Source organism: Amblyomma maculatum, chromosome 3 (assembly GCF_055883805.1).
Source record: "Amblyomma maculatum isolate TAMU_Amacu chromosome 3, ASM5588380v1, whole genome shotgun sequence".
Classification (NCBI taxonomy): Eukaryota; Metazoa; Arthropoda; class Arachnida; order Ixodida; family Ixodidae; genus Amblyomma; species Amblyomma maculatum.
Genome location: NC_139346.1, coordinates 214,771,669 through 214,786,938, shown reverse-complemented (window position 1 = coordinate 214,786,938; position 15,270 = coordinate 214,771,669). Strand labels below are relative to the sequence as shown.

At 44.4% G+C, this 15,270-nt stretch overlaps 1 non-coding gene across 1 annotated transcript; it reads right to left on the bottom strand.

The window, feature by feature from the left end:
- Positions 1-2,385: 2,385 nt before the first annotated feature.
- Positions 2,386-2,457, bottom strand: TRNAH-GUG (transfer RNA histidin (anticodon GUG)). Its single transcript has one exon. It is a non-coding gene; the product is annotated as a tRNA-His (tRNA).
- Positions 2,458-15,270: the final 12,813 nt, after the last annotated feature.

Below are 15,270 nucleotides of genomic sequence, written 5' to 3'. Positions count from 1 at the left end.
AGCAAATATATGCTGTTTTCAGTAAAGAAGGATATACGCGAATTGAGGCGATCTCTACAAGCCCTGTTTTTACATAAGTGCAATGACTTAAACTGCAGCACATAAATCTCTGGGAAACCATTGGAAATTTCTTACCGCGCTTGAAAACTACGGAAATAAATATAGACCGAAGGCTTTCTCCCAATATTCTCAACGGTTATTTCGCCTTGTTGAACAAAAAAAAAAAAAAACCCAAACATGGTTGTTACCTCTTGGTACCTGGAACGCAAAAAAATGTCACCTATCTCCTGCAATTTGAAAATATTTTCAGTAATTAAAGTGGTGTCAGTAAATTTATTACAGCTGAAATTAAGTGGCCTATAACTCAGCGGGGATTATCTGTTTTCCCAACTGCAGTTGTTCATGTTCACTTCATTCCCTGCAGTTCGCTTGCTTCCTTACACCACACCCTTAAGATGCTGGTAGTACTTCGGTATCGCCGAGAGAGTTAGCAATGCGGCCAAGCACGCGTAGCAGCACGATTTCGTCCCCTCAACGGCACCGTCGCATAACTCCGAACTGGACAGCGACACCGTCGAGGTTGCATTCAGAGAGACGTTGAAGCCGAAATCGATACTTAAAAATCTGAAAGACGACCATGAAGGAGACAGACTCAATTGGATGCAGCGTCATTGAGAGATCGTAACTATACGTCACGTCGCAGCGATAACAACGACAACGCGTTACCGTACTGGCCGTACTAGCTGCGCTGAAACTCCCTAAAAGCCGCCGGAGTTGTACACGCAATAGAGCCGTTTTTAAAAAGTACGGCGGCGCGTTTATCTTCGGAGGCGTGCATTTTACTGTATCTCGAAGGCGCCTGACAGCACCATCACCTTCCCGTTTTATACGTGCCTCGAGCAGAGAAAGCATGCCCCAGTGAAAAGGCTCCTCTATAATTTAAAATGAAGTCCTCTAAGTTATACAATGCTGATTCTAGTGCTGCTAGATAGAAAATGGCAACAATATAAACACAGAAATTATAGATCAATGTTTGTTACCTCCATTTCTTGCAGTTTATTCGAACATCACGCCATGGATCAGGTGACTAGGAATAAAATGTTCTTTTCATTAGTGGAACAATTTCATACAGTTAAATTCATGTTAATCTCAGATTTTGGAGCTCGTAACGGACCTTCACCGTCCGCTATATATCTCTAACCATACTGATGCAATTTTCTTTTATTATTTTTAAGATGATGACCGCGTGGCTGGGAAACGTTTTCTATTTAAAACATTGCAACGTTCAGATTGCCACAGAAGAGCTGACTGCATTGTGAAACTTCTGTTTAATCGCTCTCAAGCAGTAAAACTTCCAACAAGACCTTACCAAGAGCAACACACCTATATTAAGGGTTCAGTTGAGGTACGTGCTTCGGCCTTTCCTCTTTCTTTATTTGCGCTAAATGCGTAGCCTCTTAGCTTTAGCAATACGTCTTTTTTATTTATAGTTGTATAGTTTTCAGGATGGTAGTTTAAAGGCACGAATAATTTGTCCTTCGATTTGTTTTAACTAAATTAGATGAATGACGCTGTCTACGGTAGATGTAGTTAAAGTCGGCAAATGTAATCATTTTATGATTTGCAAGTAAAAACACATCTCACTCTCTACGCATTAAGACACCTTTTCTCATTTATTCAACTCTCCGCGGTGGTCGAAATTACTACGTTACCTTCCACTATGGCTCCTCTTTCTCTCTTTCTACTTTTACTTCACCTTTCCTTACGACGCAGTTCACGTTTCCACAGAAACAAGTGACAGATACAGCCTCTTTCCTTTCCCATGAACCAATTAAACAGAAATTAAAATACCTGGTTAGATGTAGGTATGGTAGTATAGATGTCCACAATTCCGTGGCTTCCACTCAAAAGTATAAGGTACCTTTATCTTTTTTAAATAACAATTATGAAAACACCACAGATTGAAAAGCGGGCGTTAAAGAGCTGCAACAACTCACAGCGTTTTTTTTTTTTCTCTATTGCCTAATTTATTATCAGATGTTACACAAATGGCTTTCAGGCATGCAGACGTTGATGCGAGGAAAATACGGCAGTATTTTCGCGAAGCCGTTGCAAGTGTTATTGAAGTTCTCAAGACACAAGGCGAAGTGCCTGAGTAGTTTCCGAGAATGGAAGTGTTGCTGCAAATGACTGATTTGTAATGGATCACACAGCCCAAACGGCGTGGTTTTAACCCATGTTGTGTATTTGTCGCGTAACAACTCAGAGCGTTCTATCACTAGGATCAAGCCATGCTTAAACCCTCAATTCTTTTTGTTGTCCGCACTCGTACCAGCTTTCAATATTCAGCCCTTATGGGTCCATGAATAAATTAAAAAAATGAATTGCCGTGACCAGGATTCGAACCTGGGTTATTGCGGCCACAACGCAAGGTACTAACCACTATACGATCACGGCTGTACTGAGGGACGGAAAGCAGAGTGCGGAAAAATGAGCTCAATCCGCGAGCGCCGTGTCGCTGGTGTGAAACTGGGTCAGGCAAGAAAGCAGGAATGTGAAGGTCAAGAAACCCGATTCCGTGCTCCGACGCGGCAGCGGCGCTAGCGGCAGCTGCTGCTATGCCCATTGCACCTATCCTAAATGGACGTTCGTGTGTATTTCACTGGCCATATGGAACTTTTTTTCAACCCATCAATTTATTACTTTGCCGTTTGAAATTAAAGTAGTTAAACCGACGTCACAATAAAAATGAACATGCTTTCTTTCACTTGAAGCAAAGCGTCAAAAACAGAGACTGATCATGCAAGTGAACTACACGCGTAACAAGATCCTGATGATCTTCCTGTACTAATAAATAAGCACGTACTCCTAAAGTACAGGTGGTCATACTGTTATATTTTTTTCACCATGTGCAACATCTTACGGAACAAGAAATCCTTTAGCGTGGATGCAAATTATCACTGCAGGCGCTTTGTGAACCTCGAGACGAACTCCTTCCGGAGCCTTTCTGGCGTATTGATATCAGCAGACGTGATTCTTCACTCTTAATTTCTTTCGTAGTCCGCACCTTCGAGTACTGCGCATTAAGGGTCCCCGCAGGTTCCGAATATCATAGTAGTTTGCTTATAGCTTGCGTGCGATAGTTAGCTGATTGTTATACGGGGGAATAACACAACTCAGCTATCACATTACAGCTTAGTAAATGCACCGTCGACCAAGGCCTCGAGCCTATGGCGTACTCCATAAAAAGGACAAACAAAGTATGAAGAATACAAGATGAACGTTAATAAAAACATTACCGCGCTGCCATGTCAGCTGCCAGTTGCCGCCTGCCAACGCCATGCTCGTGATTTTTCGCTCACAAGTCCGACGCCGATAGCAGCGCCCACGCCGACGCCGGATTTTCTAGTGAACGGGCAACGCCATCGCGTTAAAATACTACCTATAATTTTGGCCCTCTCCCGAGTCTGGAGGCGAGAAAAAGGGTCGGCAGTAGGATCCCATTGCTAATAGTCTCTACCCACTATAGCGAATGTGCTCAAAGGAGCACAATTTTGACTTCGGGAGGCCTTTTCTGCAATCACTAGAAATCTGTCTTGGGGGATAGGTCTCCCTCCCCTATGATATAAATGTTATTGTTACCATCCTTCTGTACGTCAAAATCTTACCTATACGCCCGCCGTTCTCTTTACAAGCAGCAGGAGCTACATGGCTAGACACCGGCGAACGATCTCCACTGAGCAGAACAAAAATCTCGACTTTGGGAAGCCTATATATATATATATATATATATATATATATATATATATATATATATATATATATATATATATATATATATATATATATATATATATATATATATATTTGCAAGAGATATTTGCCTATGGGCTACACACCACAGCAACCTTTACACTTGCAATACCTGTCAGTTGTGCTCTCGGTGCTATGTGAACAGGCACGAATGCTCGTGTCAGCTTTTATTACGGAGCACGGAGGTTTTCATTCCTAATACCCGAAACTTCTACGAGCCCCGCCCTTGACCTAATTTCAAAATTTCCTTGATGATCTTGACTTAAGTTATGTCATTACAAGCGCGGAAATAAACCAAATCGGTATTGATTCTGCGGAAAGCTATATCATGCCTTTATTATGTTGGCCCGTAGTTTAGGAGGAAAATCATTCTCTTTAAAACGCACTTGACACAACAGCTGAGGAGCTCAAACTTGGAGACTAGAGCAAGTGGATGACCCTCTAGTTGTATCTTTTAGGGTATAACGCGAATTTCATGGCTTCTGTCAACAGCTGCAGAACCTTGCTCGCGAACATATACTTTGCTACTCGTTTGAACATTACTCCCTTAATTGATGCCCCCATAATCTCGCACACGTGTTCCCTAGCATACATTCATAAGTGACCACGTTAAGTAAAATACCAACCGACATCATGCCGTACGAAGGTGCATGCGGTCAAAGGGTTTAGCATATGTATAACTCGATATTCAAAGGTACCGAACTGTTCGACTGGCATCTCACCCCTCGACTCAGAGGAGCGACCAGAGTTGCCAGCTCTCGCCAGCTCGGCCATGTATGCGGTCCCGTGACGTCACACAACCCACCAGCAAACAATTGCTCAGCCACGCCACCTGCCAACTGCCACCTGCCAGAGGCATGTGGACAACATGGATTTCATCAACGCATACTAAGACCGATTACCCAGAGAACGGGACCTTTAATGCTATCGCGTTGAAAGTGCCAAATGCTGTTGCAATGGTCTGTTCAATCGCCAACATTGGGACGTCCGGGATTGAAGTGCAAAATCTACCATACTTGCACAAAAAAGCAGGCAGGTGGAGCGTGGCGCTGCACAGCACGCTAATCTAGAGTTACTATACTGACTTTACAAAGCCTAATCCTAACTTTAAGCTAATCTAAGCTCTCATGGTGTGCACCATTATCCTCATTCACAAGAAAGGGGACTCTAAGGACCTTAAAAATTACAGACCAATCAGCTTACTGTCTGTTACGTATAAGGTATTTACTAAGGTAATCGCTAATAGAATCGGGACAACCTTAGACTGCAATCAAGCAAAGGATCAAGCAGGGTTTCGGAAACGGTACTCTGCTATCGATCATATCCACACCATCAATCAGATGATAGAAAAATGCTCGGAATATAACCAGCCCTTATGCATAGCATTCATTGATTACGAAAAAGCATTTGACTCAGTTGAAACCTCGGCGGTGATGCAGGCGTTGCGAAATCAGGGGGTAGACGAGCCGTACGTGAAAGTGCTGGAAGATATATATAGTGGCTGCACAGCAACCATAGTTCTGCATAAGGAAAGTAACAAAATTCCCATAAAGAAAGGTGTTAGGCAAGGAGACACAATCTCCCCAGTACTATTCACAGCTTGTTTAGAGGAAGTATTCAGAGACTTGGAATGGGAGCAGTTAGGGATAAGGGTAGATGGAGAATACCTCAGTAATCTGCGATTTGCTGATGACATTGCCTTGCTAAGCAACTCGGGGGATGAACTGCAAATAATGATTGATGACCTAGACAGGAAAAGTAGAAAGGTAGGCTTGAAAATCAATATGCAGAAGACTAAGGTAATGTTCAACAGCCTCGGGAAAGAACAGCAGTTTACATTAGGTAGCGAAATACTGGAAATAGTAGGCGAACATGTCTACTTAGGACAGGTAGTAACCGCAGATCCGGACCATGAAAAGGAAATAACAAGAAGAATAAGATTGGGATGGAGCGCATCTGGAAAGCACTCGCAGATTATGACTAGCAGCTTACCGGTATCGCTCAAGAGGAAAGTATACAGCAGTTGCATCTTACCTGTGCTCACCTATGGGGCTGAAACGTGGAGGCTAACCAAGAGAGTTCTACTTAAGTTGAGGACAACCCAGAGGGCTATGGAACGAAAAATGGTAGGGGTAACATTAAGAGATAGAAAGCGTGCAGAGTGGGTCAGAGAAATAACTCAAGTTACCGACATTCTAGTAGAAATTAAGAAGAAGAAATGGATATGGGCAGGACATGTAGGGCGAAGAGAGGATCATCCAATGGTCGCTTAGGGTAACAAACTGGATTTCAAGGGAAGGAAAGCGTAGCAGAGGGCGGCAGAAAGTTAGGTGGGCGGATGCGATTAAGAAGTTCGCAGGGGTCAATTGGATGCAGCTAGCACAGAACCGGATTAAGTGGAGAAATATGGGAGAGGCCTTCGCCCTGCAGTGGGTATAATCAGGCTGATGATGATGATGATGGTGTGCACCAGTCTCGCCGCCTGTTTACGCGTGTAGGGTTGAAAGAGGTAAAAAAAGGAGCCCAGTGTTAAGTTATAAGTGAATAGTCAGCAAGTAGAAGAGAATGCCCTCTTGTGGCTTACCGGGCAGTATCCTCGCTTGCGGGAGAAGGGAAGTATCAGGGAAACTTCAACGGCGAGCGGGCCCACCTACGTGCTACGTATAATCATTATAGCTGGAAAACTAAGACTCCCATGAACGTATACTCAGGTCCTCACTGAGGATAATTATACATTTACTGCCCACTACACATATCTTGAATTTAGGGGGTGTCATAACTGCTTTGAAACCGGGCTCAAACGCAGAATTTATTTGTGACCTGGAAACGTGCTCAATCCTGTACATGCGTAGGCATACAAGGTATAATTGATACATACATAGTGATGCATCAGTATCTATCAGTATCGGTATATACGTGTGACCGATAGTTTTGGCATTCATCCAGCTTCAACCCTCATAACCTTTCCCAGGCAGCCTTTGGTCAAAAAGAGATGAGACACTCAAGTAACACACTAACAACGTGCACAAAACTACGCGATGTCAATCATTCCGTTCTTAACCAAGGGACACAATGCATATAACGAGCCGCATAGTGGGGCGGGAAATATACCAAAGCCGAAACAGAAAATTGTGTCATTTTGAGCTTTAGCCGCGCCTATGGTTTTGGAAATATATTTACCATGGCTGGTGAAATTTAAAGCCCACATTGTTGGATGTGTCCGTCTTTGCCAAAAGTAACCAGGCTGCTCCGAAGGCTGGCGGAGCAAGCGCGCGGCCGTGTGGCGGCGTTTCGCTCGCTGTGGCTTATCGGTGTTCGTCAGCTCCGAGGGTACAACAGCTGACGTAACTTCGCACCCTCACTCTCGCCCGTTGGATGATAAAAACTAGGCGCGTATGATGTGCCGGCTGCGATTTCACGTGTGCGAAGCTTGGTTGTGCCCAGCGAGGGCGCTTAGTATAGCGACAGGGCTATTCGCTCTTCTCGGCAACTGCGGAAAACAGAAAAGCAGGTGATAGCAGACACCGTGATCTCTTGTTGTTCGTCTAGGACGAATATGTGCTAGGTTTGCCAGACAGTGTCGCCCTGAAATAACGGTTCCGCGAGCGAGAAAGCAATCATGTGCATATAATACGGCTAAGCGTGAGGAAGGTTTCATTTAAGTTCTTTACTCAAACCAAAACTTACCTACAAGCAAATGCAAAAATTTGTTAGAATCAATCATTGCACATATTTTTAAACAGCCACCCCAAGGGGCTAACACAATTTTGCAAGTCTAAAAGAGAGATAAGGTGGCTTGAAAGGGTTCACAAGCTTTCCCATATCTTTGTATCGAAGTTATGACCCTTAATATGGCGCTACTTAAGGCACCTTGAAGGAAGCATGTTGAACTTTCGAAGTGCGTTATCATTCTTTAATGCACAGGCGCATCAAACACGTAGGAAAGCGCAATTCTGCTAGTGCGTTTCAGCAGCGGATTACAGAACACAAGCACGTATAATTATACAGCGAGAAACGTGACATGTCTGCTTCAGGCAGTTGCCGAGAAGAGCGGATAGCCCTGTCGCTATACTGAGCGCCCTCGCTGGGCACAACCAAGCTTCGCACACGTGAAATGGCAGCCGGCACATCATACGCGCCTAGTTTTTATCATCCAACGGGCGAGAGTGAGGGTGCGAAGTTAGGTCAGCTGTTGTATCCTCGCAGTTGACGAGCACCGATAAGCCACAGCGAGCGCAACGCCGCCACACGGCCGCGTGCTTGCTCCGCCAGCATTCGGAGCAGCCTGGTTACTTTTGGCAAAGACGGTACAGGCTACTTCTTTGTTGCTGCCACGTGAATGCTTACAAGTGACTCAACGAAAAGAGAGCGCGAAGCAGAATCATGGTGAAGGCAGCGCAAAAAAAAAAAAAAAGAAAAAAAGAGCGCGGACAAACTTAATCAGCAAGGCCCGACACGAGCTTTCGTGTCATGGCTTGCTTCTTCCGTTTGTCCTCGTTTTTTTTGTGTTTTTTTTTTGCTCTATCTTCACAACAAAGCCAACTCAACAAGTCCAAATTTCCACTTTGCTTCGGACAGCAAGTTTCTTCAGCAGCAATTCTACGCTTGTGGTTTTATCTACACGAGTTAACCCAGAACATTGAACAGCATGCTTGCACAACTGCAGTGATGTGATCTAGGACACCGGGTTACAGGCATTTTTTTCTCACTTTTCTGCGGTATGTGCAAACTGAAATAGAAAGTTTTTGTACAATTTACCTGGTATTCATCTGACAGATTTTCATGTTGCCACATTCGGTTCCCAGCCCTTGTGGGCTTTGTACGAACATCTTTGCTTGCTTTGAAAAATGGTTTGTGTTTTGTGTTTGGAAAAAGAACCTAATAACTTCCCTGGGGCCTGGGCCTACCTTTTAGTTAAATTATTTCTTTTGGATCGGAGTAAAAAGCGCTGCTCATATAGGCCAACCTGGAGCGGGCAGTAGGGAAGATTGATTCGCGGGGTTGAGGGCACTTGTATCTCCTGTGGAACAGAACGAACCATGCTGCATTGTATCTAAGGAAACTCGGCCTGTGCATTTTTCAGAAAGGGGTGCCGTATATATAAAACCAGACGCATCTAGCTTCGCAACGTATCTGCACACAAATTTCCAGGAAAGCTCATTCAAATAACAACATTTTCTCGCTCTCTTTGTGCACGTTACACTTGCATGTATACACGGAAGAGAAGCCAATCGGATAAATGCATTGCTGAGTGACGCAAAGCTCGAACTCCCAACAAAATCAACCAAAAGTGCAAGACAAAGTGCCGTTTTCCTCCCAAGTCCCGCATTCCTGATTCTGTCGTCGACATTGGCGGTAGTGACTGTGAGAATGCTACATCATCATGCGACTTTAATTCAGAAGTTAAATAACAGCCGAGGCACCAGCGCCGAACGTATCGTGGGGGGGGGGGGGGGGGGGGGGATAGAAGTAGGCAGTAACTAGGTTAGTTTCTTATATTTTACCCGTTTTGCTAAAATCAATGACCTTTTTATTATTTATTTATCACATACTGCGGACCAAACATGGTCCAAGCAGGACAAGGTATTGATGATATCGATGATTTTTCTTTGGTAGGGGTTTCGCATCATTTGAAGAGGATTCGGTGCCACCTGTAAGGAACTCGAGCAATAGTGCACCCAACAATAGAGCCTCAGCTTACTGCTTTTTATCCAAAAGGCGGAAGAAGCTAGAAGGGTGATTGTTATTTTTTCTTCAGCAGTATCGTTAAAGGTCTATTTTCTGAGAAGCTCCGGTGTCACCGTCAGCGTGATGAGCGAAACATCACGAGCTTGGCGCTGGAAGGTGGTATCAGGTAGCTGACATGAGCAGGCTCTGATTCTTCGATGATTTGTGCTGCTTAATCCGACCACATGGTATCAAAAAGTTGGGAGGAGCATGGTTTTCGCATTCTAGGTAGGAAAGTGGAATAAGAATCAACCTTCCTGTAATGCTCTTATATGCCAATTCAGACACATTACATTACATTACGCTTAGGCTACGCAGGTACGTTCATACGATTTGCTTAAAGCGGGCCTTTACATGTTCTGTGGTCGTCCATGCTGTTGCGATATATCCTTAAGGGCAGAGTTTAAGTGTTTCTCAAATGTTATTGATTTACAACAGTCCGAGATTTGTGGTATTCTAAACTTTATTGATTTTTAGAATAAAAACATATCTTTGCAAATTTTGTTCAATTTAAAAAGCAAACTATTTGAGGTTTAATCTAGTTAACCCTAGTTGAATTGCGAAAGCAATGGCGGAAGCTTCTTTTGCTTGCTACATTATTCCGCTATAACGCCCTATCAATGTTAGGTGCTACATAATTGGGGACACTTAAGCTCAGCCTTTAAGTGTATGACGCGAGAGCGTAAGCTACCAGCCCACATAAAAAGTCACGCTTCAACCAAGCCGTATGGGCGTGCATGCATGTCGTAGGGGTAACGAGAATGCAAATGGTTCTGGCAAGCTGATTCTGATATCACCCTCCTAATGAAAGGAGCGACCCGAGTTGGCAACTCCTGCCCGTGGCATAGGGGTAACGTGAATTCAAATCTCATGGCAGGCTGATTTTTTTTTTATTTTATTATGAGGAGACCGTAGCTACGCAACTTCCGGCGTACCTGCGGCCACACGAGACCTCGATGAGTGCTCCTCTGCCCGCGGAGCACACATCTTGCAGGAGCGAGCGGCAGCGGCGCGGCGCCGACTGCGGCGTCATCTGGCAAAGCTCGGCTAAGCGGTTGCTAGGCGCGGCTGTTCACGGTCATTCGTGGCCGCGGCCCCGCCGGTCACGGCATACGCGACGAGCTGAAACCTGGCGCAATAATGCTTTCGCAACAAAACCTTCGTTCCACATATCCCATTCGCTGACCAGACATGGAATTGTTTACCGAAGTCTGAATTAAAAAACGACTTTTAACTGTGTTCATTTTTTCAATTTTAAAACTCGCGGTTATTGAACCAAAATTTGCCAAAATCCACAAAAAATGTCCCTTTTTTCGATGTTAAGAACATTTAAGAGATAGTAGTATCCTTTATGAAGACAAAACTGTATTCTAATCGACATGTCATGCTTGAACAAACTTTCTGCGACAATGGGCCTACTTCGCTGCAGTTTCAACGGTGCATGTGGCGCCATCAGGAGCCGCCGCGCAACATGGTGGAGGTTTAATCCCCGCCTCCGCAATTAACCTCCGGAGCAATATCACGTTTCATAGCGGAGGGTGCTTCGATGTTGCCCGCGCGCCGCCATTCAGAGTGATGACACGCTTTGTACCGCATCGCGCTGCCGCGGCGTCATTTTGGTTTTAAGCGAGCTGTCCGTCCCTGCCACGCTCGTCCATGCGGCCGGTTAGGCGGTCATGCCGATGCGCGAGGTGCTCCTTAGAACCAAAATGGCGGCGCTGTCATTACACTGAACGGCGGCGCGCGAGCAACATCGAGGCACCCTTGTTTAACCTTACTTGTGGTGCCATCTGAGAGCCGCCCAATCAAATGGCGAAGATCCCCTGCTTAATGTAACCTGGTTATAACGAAAGAAAGCACTATGGTGACCGCGGTTAAGACAATCTGCTATTAAACCCGAGTGCTCGGGTTCGAACTTGATTGGTTCAATTCACTTCCATTTTTTTTTTTTTTTTTAGTGTGATTGCACTAAACGAAGCAATGATCAGTCATTGGTCAGACGTAGACCACACCTTGACTGGGGAACCTGAAAGTTTCGTTTCAAGGAAGACTGGGAGACTCGTGTGTGTTTGAATTACCCGCCCGATTAATTACAACAACGACTCAAGCGTTAAACGATATTACTGGGCTATGACCTTCCAGATTAGTGCTTTCGGACTTAAAGGGCACATTTCGAAAATGGCCTAGCTGTTCGAAACCTGTGGCCATGGACACCTTCGCGGCTGTTCTTATTTGTATTTTGCGCTGAAACAAAACATCAAAGTGAAAGAGAGCGAATGGTGCACTCGCCACAGTCGCATATGGAAGGCCACAAAGATACACAAAAAATAAAAACCCTGTGTTCGTAATAACTTCAGCTGAAGTACTGTCGCCTAGGGGAGTGCCAAGAGATCCAGTGGCCGTAGGGGGACGCATCACTAGATTTTGTCTAATCGCTAGGAAGAATGCTTCGCGAGGATGTACCCCAACATCACCCACGATGTGGGTGGGCCGTGCGCGGAGCGGGCTGCATTACAGATGCTACATAGTATAGACGTTGGCTAATTAGTTGTTCTCGTCATTCAAACGGTAATAATACCTGCCTGAGCAGTTCTCTGCGGCAGTCATGCATTATGCATGTTGTTTACTGCATATAGAAAAAGGCTACTACTGGCCTTTTAATTCCTTTAGGGAAAAAAAAAAAAGCGGCCTTACTTGATTGCAGTCGAGGTGCCCATCCCTAAACGTGGGTGGAGACAACTGCTTTTGATTCAGCGTTCTTGTTCTCAATTTTCTGGGTGTTGAGCGCCCCAGATACGGAAACCTGTTGCTTCACACTTAATTTTTAATTTCCGCTGGATGTACAAGGTGTGCATTGAACTTTTTCCTATGGAAAAGGTAGCTTCGATCATGTCTTTTTCTTCGTTGGGTAAGAATAGAATTAGAGACACGTTTTATTGTTCGATTCCTGAATCACTGTATAAATCACCAACAGGCTAAACAATAGAGACAGACCGGGCTCTATTGCAGAAAGCTGCAAGAATGATGTTTTGAACCACTGTCTGAGGAACCGAGAATAACGGTAGGACAGTCATTTGTTTTAAGGTTGTGTAACCAGTAGCGGTGCAAGTGCAAGGTGAGTCTCTGGACCGTACTGAATAGATGAACAATGTTTGGAGAAGTCAATTGTTTTGCTGATTGTATGTTATCCTTATTAAAAGCAAGCGTTGCTCAAGATATTGCGAACATATCTGCTCAAGTACTGCCAGTTCCCGTTAAGTGTCGAATGGGCAATAATCATGGGGCATCATTTTCTTTCATAATATTGCACCACAAGCATCGTTTAACTTTTTTTCGTTGTACAATGGGCAGCGGTGAGGCGCGCTTACATACACGGTTTCGTATAGAGGCCTTCCTTGGTCGACACAGAGCATGCACATAGTACACCTTCCACACGTGACAACACACGAGCAGGATTCCTATGTGATCTCTATACCCCTCACAGAGACATTGTTTTTGTCGTTCTGCTTAACGTGGGTGTTGTCAAATTAAGGATGTCTAACCAACTCGCATGCGCCAGTGCCTCTCCTGCAAAATGTGATGATGTACAAAGGCGAAAGAGAGTAGAAAAATGGGACACAACTTGTCGATTACAACGGCAATTGCTTTTAGTTTTTGTTCGCTATCTTGCATTGAAAAAGGAAAGGGCAGCCAGCGTGTGCGAAAGGGTCGAATATATACTAGCACTCCAGTAAACGGAAGTAAGGTCCGTTTGGCCTTCAATACGGTGTTCTACTGTTTCATGATGAGGTGCACACAAGGAAATGCTCGGCGTTTTGGGTCAGTGCATCGATGAGCTCCAACGCAGACAACGGAATCCTTTTGGATCGCTTACAAGCAGACTACGAAAACAAATTCGATGCTCTCTGTGGAAGTGGCAAGAAAACAAGGGCCTAGAGAGAAGGTGGGAGTTTTGCAAGACATTTGCGTGTACAAATTGTCCGTTTGGGCTATAGACCGTTTTATCATGGGCGCTGCCGGATGGATGGATGGAATGGATGGAATATAGGAGCGTCCCCTTTGAAACGGGGTGGTAGCAGTAGCTATCATGCTCATTTTTCTCCATATATCTTAATTATTGATTTAGAATGGTTAACTAAACCATCATTCTATTTATTAAATTTTGCTCCTACATTACTAACATTATGTCACTTCTCTGCTTTTAAGCCACCAATCTTCCAGCCGTTTTTTGCTAGTTTCCACCGCCGGTTTATTCACCCGGCCACTGTTATCTCTAAACCCCAGAGCTTCAGGAACAGTGATTGCGCCTGCATCAACTTCCGGATGGATACCATTGCATTCGAGTATAATATGGTCAACTGTTTCACTGGAGTTTCCACATACAGCACATGCGTCATCTCCATTGTTAAACTTCTTTTTGTAGCTGCGTGTTCTAAGGCACCCTGATCTAGCTTCAAAAAGTAGGGCACTGCCTCTTGAGTTATCAAAGAAATCTTCCTTCCTGATCTGCATTTTCCACTTTCTGTATAATTCCACACTCTGGTTTTTTTCCATCGAATTTATCCAATTTTTACCTTCTGTGTTTTTCACCTGTTTCTTAATGCTCTTTATTTCTCCGTCCTTGTTACTAGCATACTTACTAGTTAGTTTCCTAGTTCTTTTCCTCCATTGTGAGTCAACGCTTTTTAGGTACAGGTATTTAAATACCTTAGCTGCCCATCTGTTACTGTCCAATTTCCTCAGGCGTTCCTCATATAATATTTTACTCTGAGCTTCCCGTACTTCTAAAGATGCCCAGCCCATATCTCCCTGTACCGCCTCATTTGTAGTTTTGCCGTGGGCACCTAGTGCTAATCGTCCAACGGACCTCTGATTTGTTTCTAATGTCGACTGTACCTCTGAATTTAGGCACAAAACCGCATTTCCGAAAGTAAGTCCGGGAACCATAATGCTTTTCCAAATACCCCTCAATACCTCATACCTATTGTATCCCCACAATGCCTTATGCTTCATTATCCCGGCATTCCTTCGCCCTTTGGCCTTAAGTGATTGCTCATGCTTTCCAATGTATGCCAATCCTTCGTTTACCCATACCCTCAAATATTTATATTCTGCTACTCTAGGTATTTCAAGGCCTTGAATTTTAAGACCCTGATCAGTTGAGCCGTTGAAAATCATCAGACCCGACTTAACTGCGCTAAAACTGAAGCCTAGAGCATCCCCTTCGTCTCCGCAATACTTAACTAGAGTTTGCAATTCTTCCAGACTCTCAGCTAGCAGCACAATATCGTCTGCATACATCAAACCGGGGAGGCGCTGCTCTACCGCCTTTCCACCTAATCTGTATGACAGGTTAAAACCTAGGTTACTGTCTTGTATCCTCCGTTCCAGGTTTATCATATAAAGCATGAACAGCACCGGTGATAGAGGACAGCCTTGTCTTAATCCTTTGCATACTTTGACATCCTCCGTACTTCTTATCCCTTCCCACGTAATTTCTACTTTGTTATCCCGGTATATTTCCTGTAGGAACTCTACTATCTCATAACCAATACCTTCTTCTTTTAATATGTTCCACAGGAGTTCCCTGCTTACGTTGTCGTACGCCCCGTTTATGTCCAGGAAGGCCAAATACAAAGGTCTATTTTCCACTCTAGATATTTCGATGCATTGGGTAAGCACGAACAGGCTATCATCTAAGCGCCTACCATTTCTAAAACCGTTCTGAAG